This window comes from Petaurus breviceps, unplaced genomic scaffold, assembly GCF_028583685.1.
Source record: "Petaurus breviceps papuanus isolate PSGF00001 unplaced genomic scaffold, PetGlider_PUasm1.0 90779, whole genome shotgun sequence".
Taxonomy (NCBI): Eukaryota; Metazoa; Chordata; class Mammalia; order Diprotodontia; family Petauridae; genus Petaurus; species Petaurus breviceps.
The window spans coordinates 9383278-9396393 of NW_027187344.1; the positions used below are offsets into that span (position 1 = coordinate 9383278).

A 13116-nucleotide genomic window follows, 5' to 3' on the forward strand; every position below is an offset into this window, starting at 1 on the left:
AGAGAGAGAGAGAGAGAGAGAGAGAGAGAGAGAGAGAGAGAGAGAGATTGTGAGATCGCTGAGTTGGTTGGCATTAGAAGGGCAGGAATTTCTCAGTCTTAGAATGCTCACACCCTATCTGTGTGACTTTGGGTAAGTCATTTCTTCTTCCTGGGGCTCAGTTTAGCCATTTGTCAAGAGTTGGGGAATGTACAATATGTTCTCCTTTCTAGCCCTACAATGCAGTAATTCTATGCCTTTTACACACTGACACATCCATAGGCTTTCTTACAACATGTGCCTGTAATGTGTTCAGGACGATGAATGTTTAGGCCTGGCACCTCCCTCCCTTTCCTGCCCAAGGCTGTGAGCCTAAGCCCTTCATATGCAATGCCCTGCCTGGAGGGGCTTCCCCTGCTCTCTCCGCCTGGAGAGAAGCATCAGCTGTTTGTTCGTTTTTTTTTTCTCTAGACCTTGGAGAAGTGCTGGAGTATGGCAGGAGACTGGCTGAAGCCCTGCTGCAGAGGATTTTAATTCTTCCTTCCAGGTATTTCAAGGAAGCAAGAAGGACTGGATGATGAAGTGGTTCTGGTTTCGATAGAGAAGCCCCAGGAGAATTAGGTTATTTAAAGGACAAATGAGGCAGCATGGAGGCTGTTCTCCACCCCTAAAAAGACAAGCTGCCAATTCCGGGTGGGGATGTGAGCTCTTATGGAGGAAGGAAGGACTCCGGAGGCTCAAACTTGGGGGTTTGGCTCTCTGCTCTGCCGGGGTCGGGCTCTTTCAATCTAAAGTAATGGGGTCATGAAGCCCTGCCACTTTTCTCCCAAATCCAGTATGATTTAGTCTGCATTCTTTAAAGGCATTGTAGTGTGGAATGAAGGAAGTTCCCTTTCACTCTGTACTGGGCACAGTGGTATATTTTGTCCTGCATTGTCACATTTTGTGAGTGGCACAGGTACACGGACAGACTGGGGAAAGGTGGTAAGGATAGTGAGGGAACTCAAAACCAGGTCATAGAAGTATCATTCAAAGGAATGGAGGTAACATGGTCACTGTCTTCAAGTATCTGAAGGCCTGACCCATGGAGGGAATAGCCTTAGCCTGTGTGGCCTTAGAGGGCAGACCTGGTAATGCATGGGGTGGGAGTGGTGGGGGGGTGAAAATCACCAGCAAGCAGATTTCACCAGATCTTAGACTATGGGCATTACAGCTGCAATGACTCTTGGAGAGAATTTTGGCCAACCCTAGCACTTTACCGATGGGCAAACTGAGACCTGGAGAGGGCAAATGACTCAGCTGAGGTCACATAGGGCAAAGACAGGAAAAATTCTTATTTAGTTGATTTTATAAGTAAACCATTAGAGCTGTTTAACAATGAAATCTCTCAGTAGGCAATGAATGAGTCCTGTTATACTGAAAGTATTTTATCAGAGGCTGGAGGGCTCTCATCTGCAAAGTTTTAAGAGAGGATTTCTGCACTGGATTGGGATGGGGGAAGGAAGTGCCAGCTTAGATGACTTCTAAGGTTCTTTTCAACTCTGAGAGTCCAAATGATTGATCTCAGGTCAGTGCCTCAGTTTCCCCATATACTGTGAGGTCCTAAGAAGAATCCTAAAATATTTGTTATCTTAAAGCCAATCCACTAACGAAAACTAAGAGACAAGTCCTTTTTGGTCTACTGGACCAGTGCTGGGGTATAAACAGGTAGGAACTTATATGGCACCATTTCAGGAAAGTTGTCTTGTCCCAAATCATTTCCCTCCCTTTGTCTTTTATAGTGCCTAAATCCTATCACTGGGGATTCATTCCTTTGGGGCTTAAAGGCTTTTCTGCACCTCAAAGTTCTCTCATTAAAATGCAAATACCCACAAACCTAACACCTCAAACGCTTATCAAGAGGATTAGCTTTCCAAAAGTGTCAAGAAGTTGAGGGCCTCACCTGAATCCAGCTTTAGAAGAGGAAGGGATCTGGAGAGGGAGTGGAGCAGGCCCGGTGAGTGTCAGGAGGGATGAGGGGGGACACTGAAGGGGAGGTGGGAGATCACCAAGGACAAGCTTTGACCTCCCTCCCCAAAACTTGACAATTATGCTAAGATCCATAAGCCAACCTTGTGGGTGGCATTCAATCTAATGTCACCTCCAATCAGTCAATGAGCATTTATTAAGCACCTACTATGTGTCAGGCCCTGTGCTAAGTGCTGGGGCTACAAAGAAAGGCAAAAAGTCTCTGCCTTTAAGGAGCTCACAGTTTAATGGGGGGGGGGGAGACAAAACCTAAACAAACATGTACAAACAATCAATATACAGAATAAATAGGAAATAGATTGGGAAAAACTCCTTGTAGAAGGTGAGACTTTATCTGGGACTTGAAAGAAGAGGCCAGGGCAGCCAGGAGGTGGAGATGAGGGGAAAGAGCATTCCAGGCAAGAAGAAATGCCAGGAGCCAAGACATGAAGTGTCTCCTTTGGGATCAACAAGGAGGCCAGTGTGACTAGGAATAAGATATAAGACTAGAGAGATGGGATAGAAAGAGGATGCTAAGAAGGGCCTTGAATGTCAAACTGAGGATTTTGTATTTGATCTAGGAAGTGACAGGGAGACCCTATAGTGGTGGTGACATGATCTGACCTGCACTTTAGGCAGCTGAATGAGGGCTGGACTGGAGTGGGTGGCTCGGCTTGTGGCAGGCTTCATGCAATGAACTTTACAAAAGCTGAATAGGGAGTGGGGAAGACGGTCCCCAACCTAACCTATCCCAGCCACATCCCTTGCCAAGAGCAATTACTCTGGATGGGCACAAGTTAAAGTCTTATATCTGGTACAGTACACCACCAAATTTCAGCTCCTCCTCCCTGCTCCCAGAAGCCAGTTCTCAGTATTACAAGCACAGAGAAAGTCCTCTGGCATTTGAATAGGTGGTGGCAGGCCACTTAGGTTATAATTGACTCTAATTAGCCCTCCCACAAGCTATAACATTCCTCACCTGCATCAGGAGCAGGCATGTGAAAAGGAGAGATTCTTCTCTACCCTTGAGAACACCCACAGCACATCCTTTGGTGAGAATAGTAGATAATCTTAATTCCAACAATCACACCTCAGTGTAAAAAGCACTTTTCAAAACAATTTATAGAGCTTTCACCTTCCTTCTCCTCCTTAGGTTTTGCTTGATCTTGGCTATTCTACCACCTGTCTGACCTCACCTCTTTTGCTGATTCCTCATCTACATCATACCCACTCACCAAGTCTTCTCTTTGCCCAGCCTATCCTGTCTCGATTAGTGATCTCATCAGTTCCCATGGGTTCAATTATCATCTCTATGCCGGGTGACTCCTAGATCTACCTATCCAGTACTAATGTTTTCTGAACTATATGGTCTCTATTACCAACTGAATTTTTAATATCTTGAATGAGATTATCTGTAGACTTCTTGGGCAGGTAGGTGGAGCAGTGGATAGAGAGACTGCCTGCAATCAGGAAGATCCCAGTTCAAATTTGACCTCAGACAATTGCTATCTATATGACCCTGGGCAAGTCACTTAACCTGGGTTGCCTCAATTTCCTCTTCAATAAAATGAGCTGGAGAAAGGAATGGCTAACCACTCTAGTATCTCTGCCAAAAAAACCCCAAATGGGGTCAGGAAGAGTCATACACAACTGAACAGCAACATAGGCTTATTTTTTTTAAATTTAAATTTATTTATTTACTTTTAGTTTACAACATTCAATTCCACAATCCCTTGAATTTCAAATTTTCTCCCCTTTCCTCTCCTCTCCCTTCCCCTCTATGGCAGCATGCAATCAAGTATAGGTTCTACAAATACTTTCACAAACATAGGCTTCTTAAACTCAACATATATAAAATAGGACTCGTTATTTTTCTTTCCAAATCCTCCTGTCTTCTGAACTTCCTTATGGCTTTTGAGGGTACCACCGTTCTCCAGGTCACCCAAGCTCCCAAACTTAGTGTAGTTCATGAGTCCTCACACTCACTTCCCATATGAACCATGTTGCCAAAGCTTCTCATTTCTGCCTTCACAAGCTTCCTAAACTTTCTCTCCACCCTCACATCTAGGACCTTAGCTTTGGTCCTCATTACCCAGTCTGGATGAGATTCTACCCATTGCTCTCTAATCCATCCTCTCCTCCTCTGCCAAAATATTTTCTAAAGCATAACTTTGACGATTGTTACCTTTCTTCCCAATTAAATAAACCAAACTCTATTTGGCATTTGAAGCTCTTCAAAACAAGGCTACTCCATACCATTTCTTTTTTCTTAGGCAATTAGGGTTAAATGACTTGCCCAGGGTCACACAGCAGTTCCAGAGTCTGAATTTGAACTCAGATTCTCCTGACTCCAAGACTTGTGCTCTATCCACAGCAACACCTAGCTGCCCCTACTTCTTGTTTTTCCAATCTTATTACCTTTTACTGCTTTCCAAACATAGGATAATCCAACTGGCCTCCTTGCTGTTTCTTGAATACAACACTCCATTTCTAGTTTCTGTACCTTTTGTCTGGTTGCCTCTCAACCTGGAATGCTCTCTCTTCACTCCATTTCTGCCTCTTTAGTTGTCCTGGCTTCCTTGAAGACTCAACTCCAACCCTACTTTCTTTAGGAGGCCCTTTCCAGGCCCCACAGTTATTAGTGTCCTCTTCCCTGAGCTTAACTTCCATTTTTTTCTGTATATATCTTATATGTATCTAGTTATTTTATTTATTTTTAGAAATCATAATCAGATTACAAACTCCTAGAGGGCAGGAATTCATTTTGTCTATCTTTATATCTCCAGAATTTAGCGCATAACAAATGTTTCTTGACTGATTGATTTCTGGAGCAGCCTTGTAAGGGCAAGAGTGGTGAGCCCATTTTACAGATAAAGACAGATGAAGTTCAGAGGTTAAGTTACTTCCATGATGTCACATACCTAAGAGATGGCGGATCTTGGACTGGAACCCATCATCCATTTCCTGGGCTTTCCTCACTATATCTCATGGCCTCCTAATAAAGATCATAGCTTCAATGAGGTGGTCTGTGTTTTCATCGGGTTCGTACCACCTTCCACCAATTCAGAGTCCACTTTCTCCATGACTTAGAAAAAAGTCTTTAAGGGTTGCTCAAATAGGAAAATAGATCCCCTCTGGCCAGTCTGATGATGTTTTTCCCAGTTTGGCTAGGCTGCTTATCAGATCACAGGACCACAGGTTACCAGGACCCACGCATGAATCCATTCTAGTACATGTCATTGGCCTAGCTTTCAAGAATCCAGTCACTTCCACACCACAGGGAGAAAGCAGAGTAGTGTCTGGTGGGGGTGGGAGTAGTATTAGTAGTAATAGTAGTAATTATGTTGCTTCTATCTGAATTCCACTGAAAAGATGAGAACTTTCATATATAATACACAATGGTAGCAGAACTTTTATAATGTGCAATAAGTGCAAGGAGGCAGATTTAGGTTCAAAATATAAAGAAAAAAATTCGCTAATAATTAGAACTGTTCAAAAGTGACATAAGCTGCCTTGGGATGTGGTAGATCTGTTTGATTTGATTCTATTCAATTTAACAAGCTTGGTGGCACAGAGGATCAAGTTCTGGGCCTGGAGTCAGGAAGACTCATCCTGATGAATTGAAATCCAGCCTCAGATACTTACTAGCTGTGTGATCCTGGGCAAGTCACTTAATCCTGTTTGCATCAGTTTCTCATCTGTAAAGTGAGCTAGAAAAGGAAATGGCAAAACCACTCTAATATTTTTACTAAGAAAACCCCAAAGATTCATGACTCTTTGTGAGTGACCCCAAAGTGTCACAAAGAGTCAGACACTGAAAAATAACAATGTCCTTGGGATAAAATGGCAAACTTACACAGACCCTGCCCTCAGGGAGCTTTCCCTTTTTTTCCCCCTGAGGAAACAATATTTATACAGATAAATAAATACAAAACATATACAAAGTAATTGGAGATAGTAGGGTCTCCGGGAATTGGAGAGAAAAGAACAGAATAAGGTTCTTGGAACTCATTATAGGAGATGGTAGCTGAGTTGAGCTTTGAAAGAAGCTGGGATTCCATGAAGCAGGGTTGGGAAGGGAGCACACTCCAGGTCGGGGTACATCTAGCTTGTGCAAAAGTACTCAGGAGGCAGGTGGAATGTTGTGTACTATGTAGTTCAGTTTGGATAGAATGTGAAGTTCTTGAAAGATAGTAATAGGTAATAAGCCTAGAAAAGTAGATTGGAGTCAGATAATGAAGGGCTTTAAAAGCCAAAGGGAGGGATTTCTATTTTATTCTAGAGGCAAGGGGGAGGTGGCGTGATATGATCAGAACTGGGCTTTCTCTCATTTGATTTCTGGAGCAACCCTTGAGTAGGCAGGCCAGAAATGATGAGCCCATTTTTCAGATAAAGACTTAGAAGTTCAGAGGTTAAGTTACTTCCCTGAAGTCACACACCTAGTAGATGGTGGTTCCTGGACCAGAGTGGTCAGAACTGGGCTTTAGGAATATCAGTTTGGTAACTATATGGTTAATGCACCAGAGAGAGGAGGGAATAGAGGCAGAGAAACCAGTTAGGAGGCTATTGTAATAATCCCGGTGAAAGATGATGAGGGCCTGAACTACATTGGTTGCCATGTGAGCATAGAGAACAGTAAGGATTTGAGATGGTAGAATCAACAAGACTTGGCAGCATGTGGGAAGCAGGAGGGAAAAGTTGAACATGACTCCAACCTTGTAGAGCTGGGTACCTGAAAAGGTGGTATGGCCCTTGGCAGAAATAGGAAAGTTAGAAAGAAGGGAAGGTTTTAGAGAAAAGTACTGGGTTCTACTTTGGACAGCTGAGGCGTGACATACTTATAAGCAGGGGCAGGCTGGATATTGTTCTGTGGACTGTTTAGACTTAAGAAAGTGATGGAGAAAATGTCAATAAAATAAATTAAAGTTAAAAGTGTGCCCTGGGTACATTTTTTTGGAGATACAGTTGTTAAACATTCATCAGCACATCCCTATTCACAAGACACCCATGCTGAAATGTCCAATAGACATCTTTGTACAATGCCACCTGCTTTCCATCTTCTACCTCCTTCTGGAACTGAAATCCCTGACCTTAGGCTCCTGGGCTTTGATTGATGAACCATCAGGGTCTTAGGGCCACCTTGGCCCTTTCCAATCATCTCTGTGTCAGACCACCAGTTGATCTGACTTGTCGCCAGTTTATGTGTTTTACCTATTAGAATGTTAACTCGTTGAGGGTATGGGCTATCTTCTTTGCCTGCTTTTGGTTCCCTAGAAATTCACATAGTAGCACTTAATAAATGCATTTAAAAAAAATTCATCCATGAAATTGGTGATCCAGGACTAGAGCTTAGGAAAAACTGAGTCTGTTATACGAATATGGGAGTCCTCTGGATAGAGTGACAGTGACTCCCAAAGAAAAGCTAGATGAAGACTTAGCAGGGATATCATATCCCCATTGGGTTATAAACTGAGCTAGATGGATTTGGAGATTTGGGGATTATTTAGCCCTTTAAGGTTTACAAAGCATGTTTCCCCTATTTTAAAGCTGTACTCATTTACAAGGGAGAAAAGAGAAGTTCAGAAGATTTAAATGACTTACCCAGGGTCATACTAAGTATCAGAGGCTCGGCACCTTTCCATTTAATCTCAGCACCCAAAGCTTGGCTAGGAAGACACACTTCAGCAAGAAGGATGAGGGTGTAATCTTAGTGCTCCCAGTGGGCTTCATGAAAAGGATGATCTTGGGTAGGTCAGAGCTTGGGGGCATTCTGAGAAGCTTGGGGGCTTACATTTCATTGCCACCCCCCACCCCCAAAGCCACAGACCAAAGGCTTTGGCTCCCTACAGAAAGGGAAGAGGGGCAGTTCTGCAGCCTTGCTCCCATCTTGGATGGACAGGACAGTTGGAGGGCGTGGCTTAGGGGCGGCTTACTGCAGCATGGAGTGGCCATCTTGGTCCACACTGGCTTTCACTTCTCATTATGCTTTGAAGCAGGAAAGGACTGCAGAGTTAGCTCTGATCGTTGGGAGCTGCATACAAATCCACTCCATTTACCCAAATCAGATCAGCAGTAGGTCAGGCAGGCTGGTCACAAGCATTTATACAGCACTTGCCATGTGCTAAGTGCTAGGAATGTTAGTATGAGCACAAAGGGCAGTCCCCTGCCTTCCAGGAGCTTAAAAAGGATCTGGAAAGTGGGAAGGGAGGAAAGGTACATATATGGGGACATGGCAGCAAAGGCCAGAAAGTCATAAGCCCAAGCCAGGAGGGGAATGGCCAGCCTGGGCCTCTCCCAAAAATGTTGGCCCCTGGAAGAAAGTTACCAAAGGAAAAAGGAGATTAGCATGGTGGAGGGATGGTCTAGATGAGAAGGCCCCAAGCATTGAGCTACTTTTCAGTCAACAAGCATTCATTAAGCTCCTACTATATGCACTGACTGTGTTAAGCACTAGAGCCACAAAAACAAAAGTGAAATTATATTCTAAGAGACAACATGTACATATCTAGGTATGTACAAGCTCTATACAAGATAGTTTTTTGAGGGAGGCAAACATCTGGGAAGACTAGGAAAGGTTTTATGTAGGGGAAGGGAAAGGAAAGCATTTATTAAATGCCTACTATTTGCCAGGCCTGGTGTTCTGCACTTTACAAATATTACCTCTTGATCCTCACAACAACCCTGGGAGGCCGATTCCATTTTGATCCCCATTTTACAGTTTGAGGAAACTGAGGCAGATATCGGTTAAGTGACTTGTCCAGGGTCACATAGCTAGTAAGTATCAGAGACTGCATTTTGGATTCAAGTCTTCCTGACTGTAGGCCTTCTATTTGCTGCACAACCAGGTGCCTCTAGAAGGGGACATTTGAGTTCAATCTTTATTTGCTTGGGTCTAGATTATAATGTCATCTATGAAGGACGCTGCCCCTGTAGCAATGCAGATGGGCAGCAGTGGTGAAACTTCTTGTCTCAGAGACTTGCCCGGGTGCAGTCAGAGTTTAGCTGACTAACCGGGAGCACTCAAACCCAGGTCATCCTGACTCTAGAGCCAGTCTTCTATCCACTAAGCCATGATGCCTCCTCAGAGTTGAATTTTGAAAGAAACTAGGGACTCTGAGAGGAAAAGTATAAGGAAGGAGCTCACCGCAAGCATGAGGGATGAGCAGTGCCTAGGTCTGAAGAAGGGAGATGGAGATCCTATGGGAGGAGTGGAGAGTGTAGGAAGGACACCATCTGACAATACTTCCCCATAGTTGGGAGTGAAATGACTCACTTGGATTGTGTAGATAACCAACTGACAAGCAGTTTGCCAGGCCCCTGCTATATCCAAATGCTCCAGGGAACTCAGAGAAGACAGTCCTTGAATTATGGAGTTTATGGTCTAGTGAGGGAGACAAAAGTAATACACAACCAGGAGTGAGCAATACAAAATGGTATCTAATTAAGCTATTAAATTGTATGGTACCTCCAGATCAGGAAATGACAGTGTTCAGAAGGAGGCATATACATACATACATATGTACATACATACATAAACACACACATACACATAATGCATATACACACGTACATACACACATTCATAAATATGTACACATACATACATACATACATATGACACGGCTAATCTGGGAATTTGTTTGCTTGACTATACATATTTGTAATGGTTTTGTTTTTCTTGATGGCAGGGAAGTGGAAGAGACAGAATTCAGGACTGAAAATCAAAATAAAATTGAATAAAAAATTAATTGTGTGGTACAGGCTAGGAGTTCAGAGAAGAAGGACATGAGTGATGGAGTCTGGGAACGTGATGGCAGGAATAGGGAAAACAGGGCTTGAACTGGGTTCTAGGAAGAAGCCAAAGTGTCCCAGTCTCCAACTGTGAATTCCTGACCTAGACTGACCTTTAGCACACAATGCTAAATAATAGAATCGGTTCTCTGCAAAAAAAAAAAAAATCAGTGATCCCAAAACCATTTTAAAAAATTTATTTTCTATCCAGATCTGTATCAGTTATGCTTAAATCTTGCATTTAAAGCCATTTTCTGGAGATTAGAGATCTGGAACCAGAAGAGATCTCAAAGGTCATCTGATCCTACCATTGCATTTTACAGATGAAGAAACTGAAGCCTATGGAGGCTATGACTTGCTCAGAGTCGTTTAGGCATCATTCCTCTGAACTGGGATTTGAACACAGGTCCTCTGTCTCTATTTTCCATTGTACTATAATTTATTGTACTTTGCCTCTCTGTGTTCCCACTCTCCTTCATTTCCCCTTACAATGACTAGGGGAAGGCCTTGTATTTCAGTCTGATTCTTTTCAAGGCACTTTCTGTCTTCCATTTGTATGTTTTATTTCCTCAATAGAAATGTAATCACCCTGAGGGCAGGCGGGATATGTTTCTTTATTTTTTTTCATTTTTTCATTCATTTTCATTTTCTTTTTCTCATGGTATTCCCAGAGCCTAGCATGGTGCCTAGTAATAAGATGTGCTTAATAACTCTTTGATGATTGATTGATTTGACCCTTAGAATAGCTACACAAGAGAGTGCAAGCCCAATTATCCTTATTTTCCATATGAAGATATTAAGACCCAGATGGACAAGTGACTCAAATAGCTAATTAGTGACAGAAGCACAATTATAAGTCAGTTTCCTGATTCTCTGCCCAGTACCCTTTCCTTCTCAATACAATATCAGAAGAGAGAGGACAAGGTACCTATTGCAGTCTAGGGAACATAGTAGATTTGTTGCATTTACCTGAATTGAATGAATGGCGAAGAAGCTGAAAAAACAAAGTATCTTCTCCAGAGAAGGCTGTAGCCTAATGGGAAGAAACATACACTACTAATCTAATGCATGGACCACCCTGTCTTGTTTCAAACTATCCATCCTCATTCTCAGAAGCAAATGCTTGCTATTGCAAGCACAGAGTGAGTCCTTGGGTATGTATGTATGTATGTATGTATATATGTATGTATGTATTTTTATTTTTTAAAGCAATTGGGGTTAAGTAACTTGCTCAAGGTTACACGGCCAGTCACTTCTGGGTGTGGTGCTAAGTATCTGAGCCCAGATTCCATCCTCAGGTTATCCCAACACTGGGGTCGGTGCTCTTACTCGCTGAGCCACCTGGCCACCCCTAGAGTCCTTGGGTATTTAAAGAGATATTATGAGGCCATAGAAGTTATAATGAACAATGTACACACACACTCATAGAAATATACCTGCATACACCCGTGCACAGAGAAAGATGTAGAACAATAGAGTCCCTAGGATATTGGAGCTGGGAGGGACCTTGGAGATAAAGTCCAATTCTTTTATACAGGAAGAAAAACTAGCCTGGAGAAGGGAAAGTGACTTGTCCAAGGTCACTCAGCTTGTTGGTGACTAAGCCATGGCTAGAACCCAGGTTTCCTGACTCATAGCTCAGTGCCTTTTCCCACTATCCATGGAAAATAATGCCTCTATTGTTACAAGGCACAAATCTCTGAATTCTTTGGGAGGACGGCTCTCTATAAATACTGACTGTGAGTAATTATTGTTATTATTTTGGTTGTTTAAACCCTGCTATTTTTCCTACATGATTCTCATGCAGAGCCATCCGTGGGATTATTTTGTGTTAGGGTCTATTTTCACCCAAAACAGTCCTGGGGAAAGCTTTGCTCTTTTACTCAGAACTTCAGGCTGGTCAGAATTTGGAAGAATCTTCAGAATGATAGATAATGAAATATGGTTGTACCTCGCTTTTTACAACAGATGTATTTCTAAATGAGTTGTATTTAAATCAAACTCTCAATTGTATTTCTAGCGTACCAGGGGAATGCCTTATTTAAAGGAACAAAGGAAAAAGCATTAATTAAATGCTTACTATTTGCTAGTCACTGTGCTAAGTAAGCATTGACTTCTATAGGGAATACTTCTATAAAGTGAATAATTTTTCTTGTAAATCTGGACTTTTCAAATTGAGCACCTAATTACATATGGTTTTATATTTAAAGCCCATGGTCCAGAATCCAAAGCTCTGGGTTTATATAGATCAAGTTCAATTTTGATGATGCTAACCCTACCTGCCCCTACCACCCAACAATATTTCTCTGGCTCATTTGCCCTCATCCAGAGTTTCCCTGGGAACCTCAGGATATGGTTTATGTCTATTTCTCCACTGATGTCCCCAATCTCTTTGTGAGCACTCAAGGTCACAATAAAAATAATCAATAATCTTTATATAGCACTTTAAGGTTTGTAAAGCACTTTAAATGTTTGTTGGATCATCACAACAACCTTGGGAGGAAGATGCTATTATTTATCTCCATTTTACATATGAGGAAGTTAAGGCTGAGAGAAATTAAGTGACTTGACCAGGGTCATATAGTGAGTAAGCATTTGAGGCATGATTTGAACTCAAATCTTCCTGGCTCCAAGTTCAGCATTCTACACATTATACCATCTAACTGCAAATATTGGGCATAGAATAGCCTTTATTTCACCTATAAGCAAAATGCAGAAAACTCAAAGTGCTCATAGTAGTTAATAGAGTACTAGTAGATAGAGCACCAAGCCTACCATCAGGAAGACTCAAGACTCACCTTCCTGAGTTCAAATTCAACCTCAGACACTTACTAGCTGTGTGATCCTGGGCAAGTCATTTAACCCTATTTGCCTCAGTTTCTTCATCAGTAAAATTAGCTGGAGAAAGAAATGGCAAACCACTTCAGTACCTCTGCCAAGAAAACCCCAAATGGGATCATAAAGAGTCAGACACAACTGAAAAATTACTGAAAAAAAGTTCTGTACCTTCTCCAGTGAATCTCACAGTTCCCTCAGATATACATCATATAAATGTGAGTTGTTATTGCTGCTATTATTGTTATTGTTATTATTATAGAGAAGTAATTTTTGTTTTGTTCAATGGAATTCTGAAAGAAACAGTCCTAGGACAAGTTGCTATCCTGCTATTATTCTTTTAAATGTCCTGTGGACTCTTGTGCAGGTAGACAAAATAACTGTAGTTATTTTTGTAGTTGAATAAAAGTTAAATAAAATTAGGATGTATGATCATATTCTGTAGGCTCACTGAAAGTATCCTTGAGACAGCTCCAGTAACAGATAGGAAAATGGGGATGATAC

General features: G+C 42.1%; 1 long non-coding RNA gene across 2 annotated transcripts in view; it reads left to right on the plus strand.

Annotated features, from left to right (window-relative positions):
• LOC138147131 (uncharacterized) overlaps window positions 1-13116 on the plus strand; it is a 148447-nt gene that overhangs the window by 85160 nt on the left and 50171 nt on the right. Inside the window, exon 3 of one of the 2 annotated variants that reach the window (XR_011164711.1) lies at window positions 451-526. The exons of the other annotated variant lie outside the window; for it this stretch is intronic. This is a non-coding gene — a long non-coding RNA (uncharacterized lncRNA). The remainder of the gene's footprint in view (window positions 1-450; window positions 527-13116) is intronic. 2 annotated transcript variants of the gene reach the window in all.